The sequence below is a fragment of the Rattus norvegicus genome, chromosome 2 (assembly GCF_036323735.1).
Source record: "Rattus norvegicus strain BN/NHsdMcwi chromosome 2, GRCr8, whole genome shotgun sequence".
Lineage (NCBI taxonomy): Eukaryota > Metazoa > Chordata > Mammalia > Rodentia > Muridae > Rattus > Rattus norvegicus.
Window position 1 is genome coordinate 144,491,780 of NC_086020.1, and position 18,881 is coordinate 144,510,660.

Genomic DNA, 18,881 nt, shown 5'->3' on the forward strand with positions numbered 1-18,881 from the left:
AAAACAGGAAAACAGGTCTACAGCAATGCTGACACACAGGCCCATAGGAGGGTCAAGCTACCATCAGAAACAGCAAGACAAGCTAACACCAGAAACAACCTGATGGCAAGAGGCAAGCGCAGGAACCCAAACAACAGAAACCAAGACTACATGGCATCATCAGAGCCCAATTCTCCCACCAAAGCAAACATTGGATATCCAAACACACCAGAAAAGTGAGATCTAGATTTAAAATCACATTTGATCATGATGATGAAGGATTTTAAGGTCATAAATTATTCCCTTAAGGAAATAGAGGACAACACAAGTAAACAACTAGAAGCTCTTAAAGAGGAAACACAAAAATCCCTTAAACAACTACTGGAATAAACAACCAAACAGGAGAAGGAAATGAACAAAACAATCCAGGAGTTAAAAATGGAAATAGAAACAATAAAGAAAGCACAAAGGGAGACAATACTGGAGATAGAAAACCTAGGGAAGAGATCAGGAGACACAGATGCAAGCATCACCAACAAAATACAAGAGATAGAAGAGAGAATCTCAGGAACAGAAGATACCATAGGAAACATCAACACACATGTCAAAGACAATGTTAAACAGAAAAAGGCCCTAGCCCAAAACAAACAGGATATCCAGGACAAAATGAGAAGGTCAAACCTAAGAATAATGGGTATAGAAGACTCCCAACTTAAAAGGCCAGTAAATATTTTCAACAAAATGATAGAAGAAAACTTCCCTAACCTAAAGAAATAGCTGCCCATAAACATACAAGAAGCATACATAACTCCAAATAGATGGGACCAGAAAAGAAACTCTTCCTTCCACATAATAGTCAAAACACCATATGCACAAAACAACAACAACAAAAAAGAATATTAAAAAGCAGTAAGGAAAAAGGTCAAGTAACATATAAAGGCAGACCTATAAAAATTACACCAGACTTCACACCAGAGACTATGAAAGCCAGAAGATCCTGGACTGATATCATACAGACCCTAAGAGAACACAAATGCCAGTCAAGGTTACTGTATCCAGCAAAACTATCAATTAACATTGAGGGAGAAAACAAGATATTCCTTGATAAAACCAAATTAACACAATACCTTTGTACAATCCAGCCCTACAAAGTATAATAAATGGAAAAGCCCAACACATGGAAGCAAACTACACCCTAGAAAAAAAACAAGAAAATAATCTTTTTGCAACAAAACCAAAAGAAGAGAAGCACACAAACATAATCCCACTTCCAAATACGAAAACAACAGGAAGCAACAATCACTATTCCTTAATATCTCTTAAAATCAATGGACTCAATTCCCCAATAAAAAGACATAGACTAACAGACTGGATACATAAAAAGGACTCAGCATTTTGCTGCCTACAGGAAACACACCTCAGAGACAAAGACAGACACTACCTCAGAGTAAAAGGCTGGAAAACCACATTCAAATCAAATGGTCTGAAGAAGCAAGCTGGAGTAGCCATTCTAATATCGATTAAAATTGATTTTTCAACCAAAAGTCACCAAAAAAGATAAGGAAGGACACTTCATATTCATCAAAGGAAAAATCCACCAAGATGAACTCTCAATCCTAAATATCTAAGCTCCAAATACAAGAGCACCTACATTCATAAAAGAAACCTTACTAAAGCTTAAATCACACATTGTACCTCACACAATAATAGTAGGAGATTTCAACACCCCACTCTCATCTATGGACAGATCATGGAAACAGAAATTAAACATAGACATAGACATAGACAGACTAACAGAAGTTATGAACAGATATTTATAAAACATTCTATCCTAAAACAAAAGGATATACCTTCTTCTCACCACCTCATGGTACTTTCTCCAAAATTGACCATATAACTGGTCACAACACAGGCTTCAAAAGATACACAAAGATAGAAATAGTCCCATGCGTCCTCTCAGACCACCATGGACTAAGGCTGGTCTTCAATAACAACAATAAGGAAAGAATGCCCACATATACATGTAAGTTGAACAATGATCTACTCAGTGATAACTTGGTCAAGGAAGAAATAAAGAAAGAAATTAAAGACTTCTTAGAATTTAATGAAAATGAAGGTACAACATATCCAAACTTATGGGACACAATGAAAGCAGTGCTAAAAGGAAAACTCATAGCTCTGAGTGCCTGCAGAAAGAAACAGGAGAGAGCATACATCTCCAGCTTGACAGCACAACTAAAAGCTCTAGAACAAAAAGAAGCAAATACACCCAGGAGGAGTAGAAGGCAGGAAATAATCAAACTCAGAGCTGAAATCAACCAAGTAGAAACAAAAAGGACCATAGAAAGAATCAACAGAACGAAAAGCTGGTTCTTTGAGAAAATCAACAAGATAGATAAACCCTTAGCCAGACTAACCAAAGGGCACAGAGAGTGTGTCCAAATTAACAAAATCAGAAATGAAAATGGAGACATAACAACAGAATCAGAGGAAATTAAAAAATCATCAGATCCTACTGTAAAAGCCTATATTCAACAAAACTTGAAAATCTGAGGAAATGGACAATTTTCTAGACAAATACCAGGTACCAAAGTTAAATCAGGAACAGAGAAACCATTTAAATAACCCCATAACTCCTAAAGAAATAGAAGCAGTCATTAAAAGTCTCCCAATCAAAAAGAGCCCAGGACCAGACGGGTTTAGTGCAGAATTCTATCAGACCTTCATAGAAGACCTCATACGAATACTATCCAAACTATTCCACAAAATTGAAACAGATGGAGCACTACCGAGTTCCTTCTATGAAGCCACAATTACTCTTATACCAAAACCACACAAAGACCCAACAAAGAAAGAGAACTTCAGACCAATTTCCCTTATGAATATTGATGCAAAAATACTCAATAAAATTCTTGCAAACTGAATCCAAGAACACATCAAAATGATCATCCATCGTGATCAAGTAGGCTTCAACCCAGGTATGCAGGGATGATTCAATATTCAGAAAACCATCAATGTAATCCACTATATAAACAAACTCGAAGATAAAAACCACGTGATCATTTCATTAGATGCTGAGAAAGCATTTGACAAAATTCAACACCCCTTCATGATAAAAGTCCTGGAAAGAACAGGAATTCAAGACCCATAACTAAACATAGTAAAAGCCATATACAGCAAACCAGTAGCTAAGATTAAACTAAATGGAGAGAAACTTGAAGCAATCCCATTAAAATTAGGGACTAGACAAGGCTGCCCACTCTCTCCCTACTTATGCAATATAGTTTTCAAAGTCCTAGCCAGAGCAATCAGACAACAAAAGGAGGTCAAAGGGATACAAATTGGAAATGAAGAAATCAAAATATCACTATCTGCAGATGATATGATAGTATACTTAAGTGACCCCAAAAGAGCCAGAGAACTCTAAGCCTGATAAACAACTTCAGCAAAGTGTCTGGGTATAAAATTAACTCAAATAAATCAGTAGCCTTCCTCTACACAAAAGATAAACAGGCTGAGAAAGAAATTATGGAAATGACACCCTTCATAATGGTCCCAAATAATATAAAGTACCTTGGTGTGACTTTAACCACGCAATAAAAGATCTGTACAATAAGAACTTCAAGACTCTGAAGAAAGAAATTGAAGAAGACCTCAGAAGATGGAAAGATCTCCCATGCTCATGGATTGGCAGGATTAATATAGTAAAAATGGCCATTTTACCAAAAGCAATCTACAGATTCAATGCAATCCCCAACAAAATACCAATCCAATTCTTCAAAGAGTTAGACAGAACAATTTGCAAATTCATCTGGAATAACAAAAAACCCAGGATAGCTAAAACTATCCTCAACAATAAAAGGACTTCAGGGGGAATCACTATCCCTGAACTCAAGCAGTATTACAGAGCAATAGTGACAAAAACTGCATGGTATTGGTACAGAGACAGGCAGATAGACCAATGGAACAGAATTGAAGACCCAGAAATGAACCCACACACCTATGGTCACTTGATTTTTGACAAAGGAGCCAAAACCATTCAATGGAAAAAAGATAGCATTTTCAGCAAATGGTGCTGGTTCAACTGGAGGTCAACATGTAGAAGAATGCAGATCGATCCATGCTTATCACCCTGTACAAAGCTTAAGTCCAAGTGGATCAAGGACCTCCACATCAGACCAGATACACTCAAACTAATAGAAGACAATATGGGGAAGCATCTCGAACGCATGGGCACTGGAGAAAATTTCCTGAACAAAACACCAATGGCTTATGCTCTAAGATCAAGAATGGACAAACGGGATCTCATAAAACTGCAAAGCTTCTGTAAGGCAAAGGACACTGTTGTTAGGACAAAATGGCAATGAACAGATTGGGAAAAGATCTTTACCAATCCTAGAACTGATAGAGGGCTAATCTCCAAAATATACAAATAACTCATGAAGTTAGACCGCAGGGAGACAAACAACCCTATTAAAAATGGGGTACAGAGCTAAACAAAGAATTCACAGCTAGGAATGCTGTATGGCTGAGAAGCACCTAAAGAAATGTTCAACATTCTTAGCCATAAGGGAAATGCAAATCAAAACAACCCTGAGATTCCACCTCCCACTAGTCAAATGGCTAAGATCAAAAACTCAGGCAACAGTAGATGCTGGCAAGGGTGTGGAGAAAGAGGAACACCCCTCCATTGTTGGTGGGATTGCAGACTGGTACAACCATTCTGGAAATCAGTCCGGAGGTTCCTCAGAAAATTGGACATTGAACTACCTGAGGACCCAGCTATACCTCTCTTGGGCATATACCCAAAAGATGCCCCAACATATAAAAAAGACACGTGCTCCACTATGTTCATTGCAGCCTTATTTATAATAGCCAGAAGCTGGAAAAAACCCAGATGCCCTTCAACAGAAGAATGCATACAGAAAAGGTGGTACATTTGCACAATGGAATATTACTCAGCTATCAAAAACAACGACTTTATGAAATTCATAGGCAAATGGAATGAACTAGAAAATATCATCCTGAGTGAGTTAACTCTATCACAGAAAAACACACATGTTATGCACTCATTGATAAGTGGATATTAGCCCAAATGCTCGAATTACCCAAGATGCACAGACCACATGAAACTCAAGAAGGATGACCAAAATATGGATGCTTCAGTCCTTCTTTAAAGGGAACAAAAATACCCATAGGAGTGGATAGAGGCGCAGTTTAGAACAGAGACTGAAGGAACGGCCATTCAGAGCCTGCCCCACATGTGGCTCATACATATACAGCCATCAAAACTAGATAAGAAGGATGAAGCTAAGAAGTGCATGCTGACAGGAACTGGATATAGATCTCTCCTGAGAGACACCGCCAGAACATGTTAAATACAGAGGCAAATGCCAGCATCAAACCACTGAACTGAGAACAGGACCCCTGTTGGAGGAATTAGAGAAAGGACTGAAAGAACTGAAGGGGCTCAAGACCCCATAAGAACAACAATGCCAACCAATCAGAGCTTCCAGAAACTAAACCACTACCCAAAGACCCTGGATGGACCCTGGGCTCCAAATTCATAGGTAGCAATGAATAGCCTTGTTGGGGCACTAGTAGTAGGGGAAGCCCTTGGTCCTGCCAAGGCTGAACTTCCAGTGTACGGGATTGTTGGTGGGGGCGGTAATGGGGGGGATGAATAGGGAGGGGAACACACATACCGAAGGGGAGAGGGGGGGTTAGGCGTCTGATGGACTGGAAACCGGGAAAGGGAATAACATTTGAAATGTTAATAAGAAATACCCAATTTAATAAAAATGGAAGAAAAAAAGAAATGAAACAAAAAATAAAAAGAAATTTCAATGTTTTGGAATTTTTTTCCTGAAAATGACCTGGAAAATAAAGATTATATCTATTATTTATGTCAAATATCCTGCATAGTGATAAAAAAAACTGAATAATAGGAAACAAGGGTAGGGAAGAATCTGAAAAGGCCACTAGAGGTGGTGTTTGCATGCCTAATGAATGTCATGTTAAAGAGTATCCTTTGCTAGAGACGGCCTGTAAGTTTCATCTGGAGCTTCCTTGCGGTCAACAAGAAGAAAAAAAAATACCGAATTACAATAAAACAGGAAACAACTACTCAGAAATTGCCTGGCCATCCATGGGGTTGAGGTTCATCAGAATTTTCATCTTCAGTCTACAAATCAAACAGATCCAAATGCATGAATTACCATCTTCTAGTCTTGAATATTTTACAGTAAGTACTCCCTGTACGTAAGCAATGGGAGAGCCAAAGAGGGCATCTCAACTCCTGACTCAAGGCAACAGCTGTGCAGACCACTGAAGCAGCAAAGGTTCTGCGGGTGTGGTGTAAATGGTCATCTGGAAGGACTAGACCAGTCTACTGGACTCTCAATAAGTTTTCTGTCTCAGCTCTCTCTTCTTCCACTATTACCCTAGAGCAGAAAAATCTGTAATTAAACATCCTTCACTGATATATAAAAACAAAAATTATCCTTAAAAGTGGGGATTCCATTTGATAGTTTCACATGTGTTTATTGTCCCTGGGTACAGAGTCTAAGTCAGTTTAAACATGCCAGAAAAGAGCTTTACTATACGGCCCAGGCTGGCTTCGAATGCACAGTTCTCTTTTCTCAACTTCCAGTGAGCCATGATGGCAACATGAGCCACCACGTGCTTCTGCTCAGCATTATTTTATACAAAGAAAACGCTTACCCCAGACTCTGCCCACAAGCGTTCTATTCTTAATTAACTTCTAGGAGACCAGATTCTTAGATCCCAATCTTAGCATACAGACAACTATGTCAAAAGATCTTTCCTATTTGACTTAGCCCTGATCGCTTTGCTCAAATCATCCGATCCCATTTTAAATGGCAGGGATATTGGAGATAACTAGGCTAGCGTCCACACATCAGCAATTCTGGAAGCCCCAGATGCTATCACAAGTCATTGCTGACTTTGCCAAACCAGAAATGCTAATGTTTCCCTGGACACTAGCAATTGGCTGCCAAGTCATTCAGGTAAAAGGGGCCAGGCTAGCCAAAGCTCGATGGTGGCTGGAATAGGACACAATGTGACTTATGTATAAGAAGGGGTCATTTGTGATGGAAACAGTACTAATTTGGCATTAAATATCTGAACCTGAGCGAGTCACTGATCCCTCTGGAATCTCCTTGCCTGTAATTAACAATCAACAGTAAATACTTAGCTAGATTTGTAGTACTTAACATGAACTATTCGTGATGAAACATTAAAAATAGCTATTAAGGTCTCCATTTTTTTCATATAAGAAAACTCAGGCATAAAAAGGCACTTGCCCATGGACACACAATTGAATCCAATCAAAATCTAGAGTCTGAGCTTTGCAAATTAAGGGTTGAATAGACAGACACTAGAGGCCCCTTCCAGTTCTGCTATTAATTTGCTTTCCTGACAGACTGGGATAATCGGGCTGTTGTGTGTTGCACAGAAGAGGAGATAACACAGGCTAGGTGTTCAGCACAGCAGAGATGGTTCAGTAGATAGCAGCTATTAGTATTGTTCAACACTTGTACTATTACCATTTCTCAGAACAAGTCCCTTCTGTCCTCTCTCCCACAGCTGCCTGCGTACACAGTTATTCCAACTGAACTGATTAATAAACTCAGACAACAGGTCAATTCAGTCATAAAAAACGAGCGAGCCTGAACTGGTGCTGGGGTGAGCTGCCCAGTGGGTCTCCAATGCCATCCAGCGTTTCGCAGCGATGGAGTGCTGTGCCATCCAGTACCGTAGTTACTCGAATCGGATGCCCATGGAGCTTTTAAAATATCTTGGAGACTGAATGTCTAACTTTTAAATTTTTACCTAATTATAAAAACCTTCAGTGGCTCTCATCTTAGATAACTCCAGCAAAATCTGTCTGGCAGCTGGGAACTCTTGATGGGCAGACACCAAAGAAATAATCCAAAGTTTTCTAGATCCCCTGCACCTGCTACGTGGGAACGTGCAATGGGGAGGGAGAAAGAACTCTTTCCTCATCAGTGTGTCTCCAACTTTTTTTATTTTATTTTTCAGGATTGTTTAAAAAATTTTACCGGGGGTGGGGGGGGGGCAGAGTCACTTGGACATACCTGTAATTGTAGCCCTAGGGGAAATAAGGCATATGAATATGAGGCAAACTTACATAGTAAGGCTTTGTCTCAAAAACAGAAAACTATTTAAGACCATGAATACCTATAATTAATGGCATTATACCTTTCAAAACCTCATTTTTAGTATGAACAGAAACTAAAAGGTGCTTTTAAGTCAGGGCTTGAATATTCAATTAGGAAAAAAGCAATCCATTCAGATGAAGAAAACATGACGTATTTGAAGGGGCTGTCTCATCTAGTACACTAATGGGTAACTAATGTAAATCTTATGCGCATCCTCATATCTCAGAACACATGATACTCTACCTTACAGGTGGATCAAGAGCGGAAGGGCCATCAGTAAAGAAGTATCAGTTTCACTTTCGGTTTCTTCTGCAACAATTTACCTTCCAGCTTAATATATATACAAATGTATACATTTATACAAGTACATTTACATTATACACGTTATGCATTATACATTATACAAAAGACATTTATAAAAATATAAATACATTTACACAAATACAAAATTCATTTACATAAATACATATATATTTGTATTTATATGCTTTCTAATATGAAGAACACAACAAATATAGTTGAGCCTAAGCCTATAATTTATCACTGTACAAATTACTAGACTTTTCGTCATGTTCTGGGTCTCAATATTTTGAGCAACTAAGAAGGCCCCAACTTTTCCTTTCCGCCCCCATAGAAGCTGGCTGAGTGAATACTTCAGTGGCTGCCCAAATTTACACAAAATGAGATTGAAACCTACTGAGGCTTACTTGTGTTAAACCAATTGTTAAATGATAGTAATTAATGGAGTTTTAACACAGGAAAGGCTTTGTTTGGATTGCAATGTTAAAAACCGCCTGGAAGGGTCTTCTGCACAGAGCCTTCAGTTTTCGCTGCCCTAAAATCCTGCTGGCCAGGGTGTGAGCAGTAAATGCTAACACAGTGACTGCCCTGGCACATGCCCTACTCCATCACTGTCCTGTTGAGTTAGCCTCAGAGAAGGCCTTCCATCAGGACTGTGGCTTCTCGGGCTGTCTGCAAACAGACATCAGGCCATCTGCCCCTTTGCCTTCCACCCAAACACAGCTGTTGGGCTCTATCCCAGCTTCAGCCATCTGGAGTCGAACAAAGACCCTCTCCTCTTCCTCCTCCTGCCTCCAAAGGGACACTGCGGGAGTTTTTGCCCTCTGTTGGCCTCAGTAAGTAAAGGAGGATGGGAGCAGAAAGATCCAGTTACTCATGGCAAGCAGCTCCTTTTTCTGTATTTGCAGAGTTAGTGAAAGCCTTGAATCATTGTCTAACCCAGACCTAGACTAGACTTCCTGGACTCAAGAATGGGATCCAGTCTGTGGCCTCCAGCTGCCTCTAGAGAGTATGACAGACATGTATATAGCCAAGTCTTCTGCAAAGAGATGCTCAACCCTGACAGAAAGGTTGGAAAAGTCTCTGATGGGCCTAGCACCTGAAAACAAGTCTGCATTTGGTTACTGCAAATCATATACAGAGCGACTAGCCCATACAATGTGGGGGAGAATGTGCACAAAGGGAGGCACAGGTAGAGCAGAGTAGGAGCTCTTGTGGGAGGGTCGTAGTCTTCTTGGAGGGAGTTGAAGCAACAAAACCAATTATGAGGAAGGTGTTGGAAGTTCCTGGGAAGAAACATACTTTCTACTGACTCTTCTGCCATGCTGATTAACTGATTAGCTCCTCAGTGATCGTGGAGAGGTTGTAATTTTACAGCTCAGTGCTAGATTAGAAATCTATCTTAGGCTATCTATGTAACCCTTTAATAGCCAAGCCTTACGTAACTCCTTGTCTGACCTAACATTCTGTGAGTCACAGATAAAAACTTCTGAGTACAGTAGCTATCAGGGCAACCCATTTCCATGAACCCAATGGCTAAAATGTCATCGACAAGTATGTGAGGCCCTATGCCAGAGAACCCTGCCCCCACTTTGCTGTAAAAAAACCTACCTGATATTCCATTGATGCAGTTGAAAAGTATCTTGATTTATGAATTTGTATCGTTACTAGGAAGCTTCTTAAAACTGTTACCATATTGAAATTTTGGTTAATAGGTATCTGAGTTCTCAAGCCATAGTTACTCAGATTAACTACCTCTTCTCCCCTTTAAGGTGAGAGCTGTGTTTTCCTGTGTCTGTAGCAGTTGGTAATCTATAGGAGCAGTTGTGCTGGCTGATAAAAGGCAATGGGTAGGGACAGCCAGATGCGGCGTCTCCACTTGGAATTAATCACACATTTAATAACATAAAAGAAGGGATGTTTGACCACCCATTTGTTTTTAGGTTGATGCTGCTAAGTGGAGGAGATAACCGGCGAGTTAAGGCTTGCCACCTAAGCATGAGGAGCCAAGCTTCATCTCCAGAACCCCCACACTGCTGCAGCTTATAATCCCAGTACTAGGGAAGCTGGGACAGATGGGTCCCCGGAGTTTGCTGGCAACCAGGCAGCCTACTTGATGAGCTGAAGAACCCCAAAAGACCATCTGTCTTCATTAAGATTTCTATGGTTGAGGTAAAACACCATAACCAGAGAAACCTGTGGAGGAAAGGGTTTACCTCAGCTTACACACTCTGATTGCCCTCTACCATGAACGAAAGTTCAAAGACAGAATTTGAAGCAGGAACCTAGAGATAGGACCAGAAGCAGAGGCTGTGGAGGGGTGCTATTTACTGACTTGACCCTCATTGTTTATTCAGACTGCCTTCTTATACAAGCCAGGACCACCTGTTCAAGGGATGGGGGGCACCACCCACAATAGGCTGCCCCCCACATCAATCATGGAGCAGAAAAATTCCCCACAGGCTTACCCATAGGCCAATCTGGAGGGGGCATTCTTTCAATGAAAGTTCCCTCCGCTCAGGGTTCTAGCTTGGGTCAAGCTGACAGAAAGAGACCAAGACACCCTATCTCAAAAGACAGTTCAGAGTGCTTTTGAAGAATGCCCAAGGTTGTCCTCTAGTCTCTACCTTTATACACGCATACACAGACTGGCAAACCTGCCTTTCAGCCTCAGCCCATTGACTCCAAAGGCACCAATCTTGTAGTGTTCTCTGTTACTTCTTGGTCTTGGCCTAAGATCAGGTGAACCATGGTGTATTCATGTATGGGGGGAAACATGAAAAATGATCAATAAGGAATTTCATGAGTGTTACTGTTCTAGGTTACTGATATAAAATACTGCTGCTGCTTCTGCCCAATCTAATCCATTCTCCTTGTCCCTGTTGTGGTTGCTAAATGCCCCAGTGCTGTGCTTCACCTTACCTGCCTGCTGACCATGGTCCTTGAGTCGCATTCTTGTATTCAGAGGCCTTCAGTACAACCTGTCCTCTAAGAACCCTCCGACCTTTGCTGAGCCAGAAGGGTACGTCATGTGGCTCCCCCTTGCACGCATGACTGTCTGAAGATGTCACAGCGTTTCCTTCATGGTCTGCTTGTGTTGTGGATTGGTTCTAATGCTATTTGTGTTCATGTGTCTCCCAAAATCAAATTAGGATTCACATGTCTGCGTGTGAGACAATGAGGATCCCTGCCCCCAGTTGGCTCTGATTGGTGAATAAAGTTGCCAGTGACCAATGACTGGGCAGATAGACAAAGGCAGTAGTTTAGATTTCCCAGGCAAGGGACCATGGGAAGGAGAGGGTTTAGAATCGCTATGCCTGAGAAGCAATAGGATGCAAGCACGGGAGCTGCGGGGACAGAGAACCAGCTATGTAAGAATCAGGAAAAACTGCCCGCCCCAAGGGCCACTTCCCAAAATGGGTCTGAAGTATCAGAGATGAAATATAGATTTTATTAAAAAATAATTCAGGAATATTGGAGGGGAGAGTGTGTTAGCCGTGGGGAGGTTTGGAAGTGACCAGCCATTGAGCTCCTTAGGGCATATTAAAAATAACCCAGCGTGTTTGTCTTTCATTTGCAAATCCAGAGCATTTTGGCGGGTGGTGAGAAGTGCACACATCCACAGGGGAGTTTAGAACAGATTAAAAAGTTACCACTACATGGTTGTGCTCTTTTCTTTTCTTTTTTTTTTTAAGGAGCTGTTTTCTACCCCACCTCTCTAAAGTTCTTAGAAGTGTGGAGACCAGGTAAGCATGTAGATATGTCTCCATATATGTATCTACAAATGTCTGTATCACAGACAGACAGACACAGACATACACACACACATGCACATAGACACACACATGCATACACACAAAGTACACATACAGACACACATATATGCATGGACAACACACACACACACACACACACACACACGCATGCACGCATGCACGCACGCACACACACACACCCCACAACTCCAGAATGAATATTTCCTCAGGAACAAGAAGATAACAATTTTTGTTTCATTCTTGCTCCAGATCAGATTATTTGAAAATAAAGGTCAATGATGAAGGTCAATGTGCAGGAAACAAATTCAGTAGTGCCCTTGGGATCAACATTTGTAGAAGGATGGGGAGGAAAAAGAGGGCAAACTCAAACTGTGGAGTAGATCCACTACCTAACCTGGTAGCTTTATGCAGCCAACAAGGATGTCTAAAAATAAAGTGACCATTAAAAGTGTGCACCAACAAGGTCAAACGGCAGGTCCTCCGGACTCCAGTAGGTCTTTGGATGTGGAAGAACCCAGGAAAGGCCTGTTCCGAGGTATCTGGGGTAAATCTTAAAGAAGCTGACAGTTGAAGACTAGCTGCCATCTGCCCTCACAGCAGCAGAAACAACAAAGTCTTCCTTTAGGAGAGATTGATGGCACACATCACTCAGGCCCCTATGAAGCTGGTCCTAACTTGTATCCACATAGGCAGGGCAATTTGCTGCTCTGTGTTTTAAATCTATCCTCTAAAATGAGACTGATTGGATTAGGCCATTCCTAAGATTTTTCTAGTTCCAAAGTTCTAAACATTTTAAGTGATCTTTTTAATACAATTATATTTTCTTACCCAGAATTTTACTGTGTCTATGCAGTATAGGAGGATATAGGAGATTACCCTGTGTTTTATACATATGGATGGATATACGTATGCTATATGACGTATGTAGTTCTTAATGACATGGACATGGAGAATGAGACAGTGTCCTTGTTCTTTTTGCCGTGGCAGAAGTTTGGCTAGGACACACAAGCAAAAGGGAAAATGGGGGATTAGATAAATCCCTTCTTCCGGATCATCTCTGAAGGGGTAGGGTAGGAAGGTGAGCACACACTTGTGTCTGGACTAGAAATATAAAAATAAGGTTGTTTACTTAAGAATTTAGGAGTATAATTATGTCAACCGGTTCTCACTTGCTTGCTGCAATTATGACGACTAGGTTCAACGGCAGGAATTCTGTGGGAAAAGAGTCCTCTCCTCTTTTTTCCCTTCATCAGCCAGCCTACGGGATCTTCCACCTCCTCCCCTGCTGGAGTTTTTCAAGGCTCATGTGGGCATCTGCAACATGGAAAGCAGATGGCTTTTTTCTTGACTCTGCTTTGTTCTTCTTTAACAGCCTCTTTACAAAAGCTTCCCAGAAGCGGATGCTCCAGGTCGGCTCAGCACTCGAGAACAGCAGAATCCGGTTATCTAAGAAGGTGAGATTCCCAAGCGCTAGGTAGACATGAAGACAAGGCAGACCGCTGAAGGTCAGTGTGGGGATTTTAAGGAGTCTGTCACTGAGTAAGGATGCCATGTGCTGAAATTACCTGGGCCATGTTCTATGATTATCTGAGTTGTGTAAGTAGCTACCCATTTGCAGGTAGGGGTGACTAGTAGGACAAAGTTTTGATGTCTGCAGACAGGATTACTTTTTAAAGACTTTGAAAGTATGTCCTTATCTCATGGTGAACATCTCAAGCTGGGCCAGCTTGGTTACTGTCATTTGGTTGCTGAGAGAAAATGGTTAGGGTGGTACACAGGTGGGGGAAAGGAAATTCAGGATGCTGGGGCGAGGATAGATACATCAGAACTTGGTTTTCAAATACCAGTCTGCAGGCTGGTAACAAGCTGGCTGCTTCCAAATTGCTTGGGAAGCTTGTTAAAAATAGACGCTTCTAAAACCTAGCTCTAGAAATTTTAATGCAGTATCAAATTATGGTTGATTCTGATAGGTTTAGGAATGAAAGGAGTAGTTAATATGTAAGATTTAGAAGACTGGTATGCATCCATTATGTAAATATGTGGTTATTAAGTGTCAGCTGCATGAAAGTTAGAGTTTTTTTTTCCTTTGGTTCTTTGGAAATAACAAACATGTAGGGGACAGGCTGTGATGGTTGATATTGGTTCCTGAGGTGACTGGATTGAAAGACATCTAGAAAGTTATTAAAGCACACTTTAGGGAGTACTTGACAGTGCTTCCAGAGACAGTTGGCATGTGTGTCAGGAAACTGACCTGGGAAGACCTGTCCTGAATATGCAGGACACCACCCAATAGGCTTGAAGCCTAGATCAAGTAAAAGGACAAGCAGAAGCAAGGGCACGCACAACTCGTTTTGAGTAGGTGCGGTTTTGCTGCTGTTATGGTCTGTGAACATCAGATTTCAGCCTTTGCAGCCTTTGAATGTAAACTCACACAAGCAACTCTCTGGTGAGCTTCCAGGCCTTCAGCTTCAGAATGGGGATGTATCGTTGGCCCAGATTCTTGGATTGAGAAGCTGATGGTTTCTTTGAATTTTTGCCTATAGTTGCTGTGATGACTCAGCCTCTGATTAATGAAGATAATTAATAAATTCCACCACACATATACACACACATGCACTCACACGTGGGCACACACACATTCCAGGAGGTGCGTATTTTCTTTTCTCATGAACGTGACAAAGTGCCTGACAAGAACATCATTAAAGAAGGAAAGATTCACTTTGGTGCATGGTTTCAAGGGTTTCAGTCCATCATGGTGGGCAAGGCATGGCAAAGCAGCCCCATGGCATTGAGAGCTTATGGTAGAAATCTTTATACAGTGATTCTAACACGAAAGGGTTAGATGAGAAGGAGCCAAGGATAATACACTCCCAAGGACTCACCACCAGAGACCCATGTCCACTAGCTAAGCCTCGTCACCTAGAGGATTTACAGCCTTCCCCACTGGAACTTCCAGCTGGAGACCAAGTGTTCAGATGTGCGTGTGTGTAAGAGGTAACAGACTCAGACCATCTATAATCTATTGGTTCCTTTCCTCTGGTGAATGCCTACACACACACACACACACACACACACACACACACACATGCATGCAGCATGTTTCAAATATCTTTGAGCAGTTATGGAGGATTGTATAGGTGGGTAGATTAATAGCAGACAGATACATAAATTTTCAGACATCAGTTTTTACAGCTCTTTGGGATATAGAGAAAAGAGTGAAAGTGTGCTTTCTAGAGAAAATAAGTAGGTATTTAGAAACATATAAAGAATGAAGAGAGAAAGAGTTTGCCCAGAATAATTCCTGTTTGAGAGATCTAAAAGTTGGGGAAAAGTTCAATGCCGCTAGGTATGCAGTGCTTAGCACAATGTATGTAAATGTCAGTAAGTGATTAAGTATTAATTATAGAGATTAAAAACTATGGCAAAGTAACATTTTATCTCTCCCTCCCTCCTTTTCTCCCTCCCTCCCTTCCTCCCTCCTTCCCTCTCTCTTTCTATTTCTCGTGTGTTCTACAATTCCAATTATTTTTCATGGAAATTTAAAGTATTTTCTAATTTCAAGACTTTTATTTAAAAAACAGTTTTGAAAGACATTAAACCTTCAATAGTTTATGTATGAAAAAATAGGGGGATGGGCAGTGCGATGGTTGCCAGAGGAAAGGCAAGTCAGAAAAGAGATGAGGCCGTATCACAGGCTTCCATGTTTCTATAGCAATCCCTGTGAAGTTGTCTTCCTGGAAAAGCTATGGCTATCTCAAGGTGAGGTTATGGTCCCTGTGGCCTTTCAGAGCCCAGGTCTTCTCCATTCAGCAATTTTTTCTTCGTCTTAGCATCTGCATATGAGGAAAGAGACTATAGAAACAGTACATGTGCTGCCATTGACAATTGCATCCCCATATCTTTACAAAATTATTCTGCTCAAATTCAATTGTTGAAAATTAGTCACTGGGCCCAGCTAGACGTGAGTAGTGTATGAGTACGGAATGCTGGGAAATGTAGTCTCTAATGGAAACTTTGGGTCCTAAGATCCTCAGGTATGTGGCAACATACTTGTGAAAGGAAATCAGAAAGTGGAGCAGTCACTAAAAGCAGTCAGTAAAAGAAAGACTAAATCAAATCTCTTACATTTGAGAGAAGAGAAAGCGTTCAAAGAGTCCGTAAAAGATTAACCATTGAAGCCTCAGGTTTAAAAATGAGAGCTGGCTGAGAAGGTGCCTCAGTGGGTAAGGTTCATATGAATGGGGACCTCTGTTCAGATTCACACATCAAAAGCTGACTGTAACAATGTGCATCTGCAATCTCAGCTCTGGGGAGGCCGAGGCAGGAAGATCACTGGACTTCAATGGCAGCCGCACAGCTTAATCTGTGGTGGGTTGGCCTGATGCTGCTTGTATTCTAATGTTAATACTGGTTCCTCAAGACTTGGTTGCCCCAGAGACAAGAGAGTACTTTCAAGAGAACTTTTTTTTTTTTTCAGGGAAAGTCTTGTATTACAAAGAGAATCAAATTTACAAACTGGAATCGGGTAGTTTATACAGGTGGGACCAAGCTTACGAAAGATTGATCCAGCTGGAGTTCTGGGTCACCCGTGACCAATTACAAAGCATCTGTGTGCTTAAGGGCAGTGTTTTGAACACAACAGGCACACAAACTTCGTGGTGTAACAGACAGCAGGGAAAATGGGATTAATGAGTAGATGGGAAAGCAAAGCAGACAGTATGGCCGTGCCTGGGGGCTCCACTGTGGGTGGCTGGGTGGGTGAATATATGGGTGTGTGGATGACAGAGGAAGTGTGGAAGTAGAGACCTTTTTTTCTAGAAATTTACCATCACCTGGGTGGGGGACAATTGGAGACAAGCTCCACCTAGATTCCTTTTGCTCTTGGGTTTCCCAGCAGCTAGGAAGAGGACACAGAACATGTAGTTTAAAGACCCATCCCTTCTCTCTCCTTTTCCAAGATGATATAATGCCACCCCTTGGTGGACAACACACACTGTTTGAGCCCTTTACATGTTACCAGTAAAAGCTTGCCCCTGAGGAGGATTAAGCCGAGGTTGCCCAGAGGGTTAGTTCCTGGATTCTGCTCCTCTTGCGTCCCTACAGAAGTCCTGGTTGATCAGTTTCTGAGGCTTGTCTAGAAGTGGAAGAACCTGCAAGACGGTTAAGCCCCTAGCTGTCATGAGGAAGGATGTTCTTCACCCTCCTCCTAAGGACAGACTTCTCTGCGTCAATCGGGGTTGGCCGACCTGACCTTGTCCTTTCTGGCAACACAAGGGCTCTGGCCACGGGTGCAGGAAAATCCCTTTGCTCAGCTGCCAGCAGGCGGCAGGGACTGAAAAGGAGGAGCGCCACCTAGTGTCGCTTCTAAGCACGACCAAAGGCATCCAGACTCATTAACCCTCCTCAGAAGACAGGGCAGTGTGGTAACAAATTCACCTTTGCCTTCACACAATAAAAAAATACTACCCCCTTCTCTTCCTCCAAAAAATCCAGGAAAATATCCAAAGCTGCTGACATGTAGGGAAAAGGCACAAAGCGACTAATTGGACAGGAACCAAGGTGGAACAAGTTATCTCAAGAACTTGCCTGTTCGATGATGCTGAGGAAAGCACACCACGGGTCGGCTCAGACAGGAACCCCGAGAGGCACATACACTGAGCCCGGTTCATGTACAGATTCTGAGCATTTTTTTCATAATTGATCATCACATAGCTTGTTCATACATTGAATGTTAGAATACCATGTCAAACCACGGCCAAAGAGAAATGTGTAATCCACCGTGTAATTCTGCTAGTAAGGAGGCTGAAGTTAGAAAACCCCAGGTTGAGCCCAGGTTGAACACAAGTTCAAGACCAGTCTGGGTAACCTAGTGAGAATGTGGGGAAAAAAGGGATGAAGCAGTACCAGTGTTTCACATGGCACAGCATGGACAAAGCCTAAGTCCAATCTCTAGCGGGGGAGAGACAGAGAGAGAGCACATATATGATAATATAGTTTATGTGGTATATAGTGTATGTAAGGTATGTGATATGTGGTATATATGTGTGTATCTGTGGTATATGGTGGGTATATGTTGTCTTTGTATGTGTGATATGTAGTATGTATATATTGTGGTTTGTATAGATGGGATGTATGTGTGTGGTGATATAGTATATGAGTCTCGTATGTGTGGCATGTGGTATGTGGTTTGTATGAGTATGTGGTATGTGGTGTATATATGATATATTTATGGTGTATTTGTGTGTGTATATGGTGTGTGTATCTGTATTTGTGGTGATATAGTGTGTGCAGTGTGGTATTTAGCATGTGATGTGTGTGTGTGGTACGTAGAATATGTATGTGGTGTGTGTAGTATGTGGTGTACATATGTGTGATATTTGTGTGTATGTGTTATGTGGTGTGTGTATGTTGTATTTATGTGTGTGATATATGTTGTATATGTGTGGTGTGTTTGTATAATATGTATATGTGTTGATGTGTGTGGTATGTGGGGTCTATAAGCATGGGGGAGTGTGGGGTGTAGTTATACATGTGTGTGTTAGAGTGACCAATGCATATCAAAGTTCCCGTCCTCCTTCTCTTTGTTATCTTTGTTTAGGGGTTCTCTTGCTTATGGTAATGA

At 41.4% G+C, this 18,881-nt stretch overlaps 1 protein-coding gene and 1 long non-coding RNA gene across 2 annotated transcripts in view; one reads left to right on the forward strand and one right to left on the reverse strand.

The window, feature by feature from the left end:
• Positions 1-18,881, reverse strand: part of Rpl12-ps2 (ribosomal protein L12, pseudogene 2) — an 852,478-nt gene that overhangs the window by 557,379 nt on the left and 276,218 nt on the right. The gene's annotated exons all lie outside the window — the stretch shown is intronic.
• The window catches only part of LOC120100827 (uncharacterized), a 57,859-nt gene continuing 52,562 nt past the window's right edge, over positions 13,585-18,881 (forward strand). The window contains exon 1 of the long non-coding RNA XR_005500974.2: positions 13,585-13,713. This is a non-coding gene — a long non-coding RNA (uncharacterized LOC120100827). The remainder of the gene's footprint in view (positions 13,714-18,881) is intronic.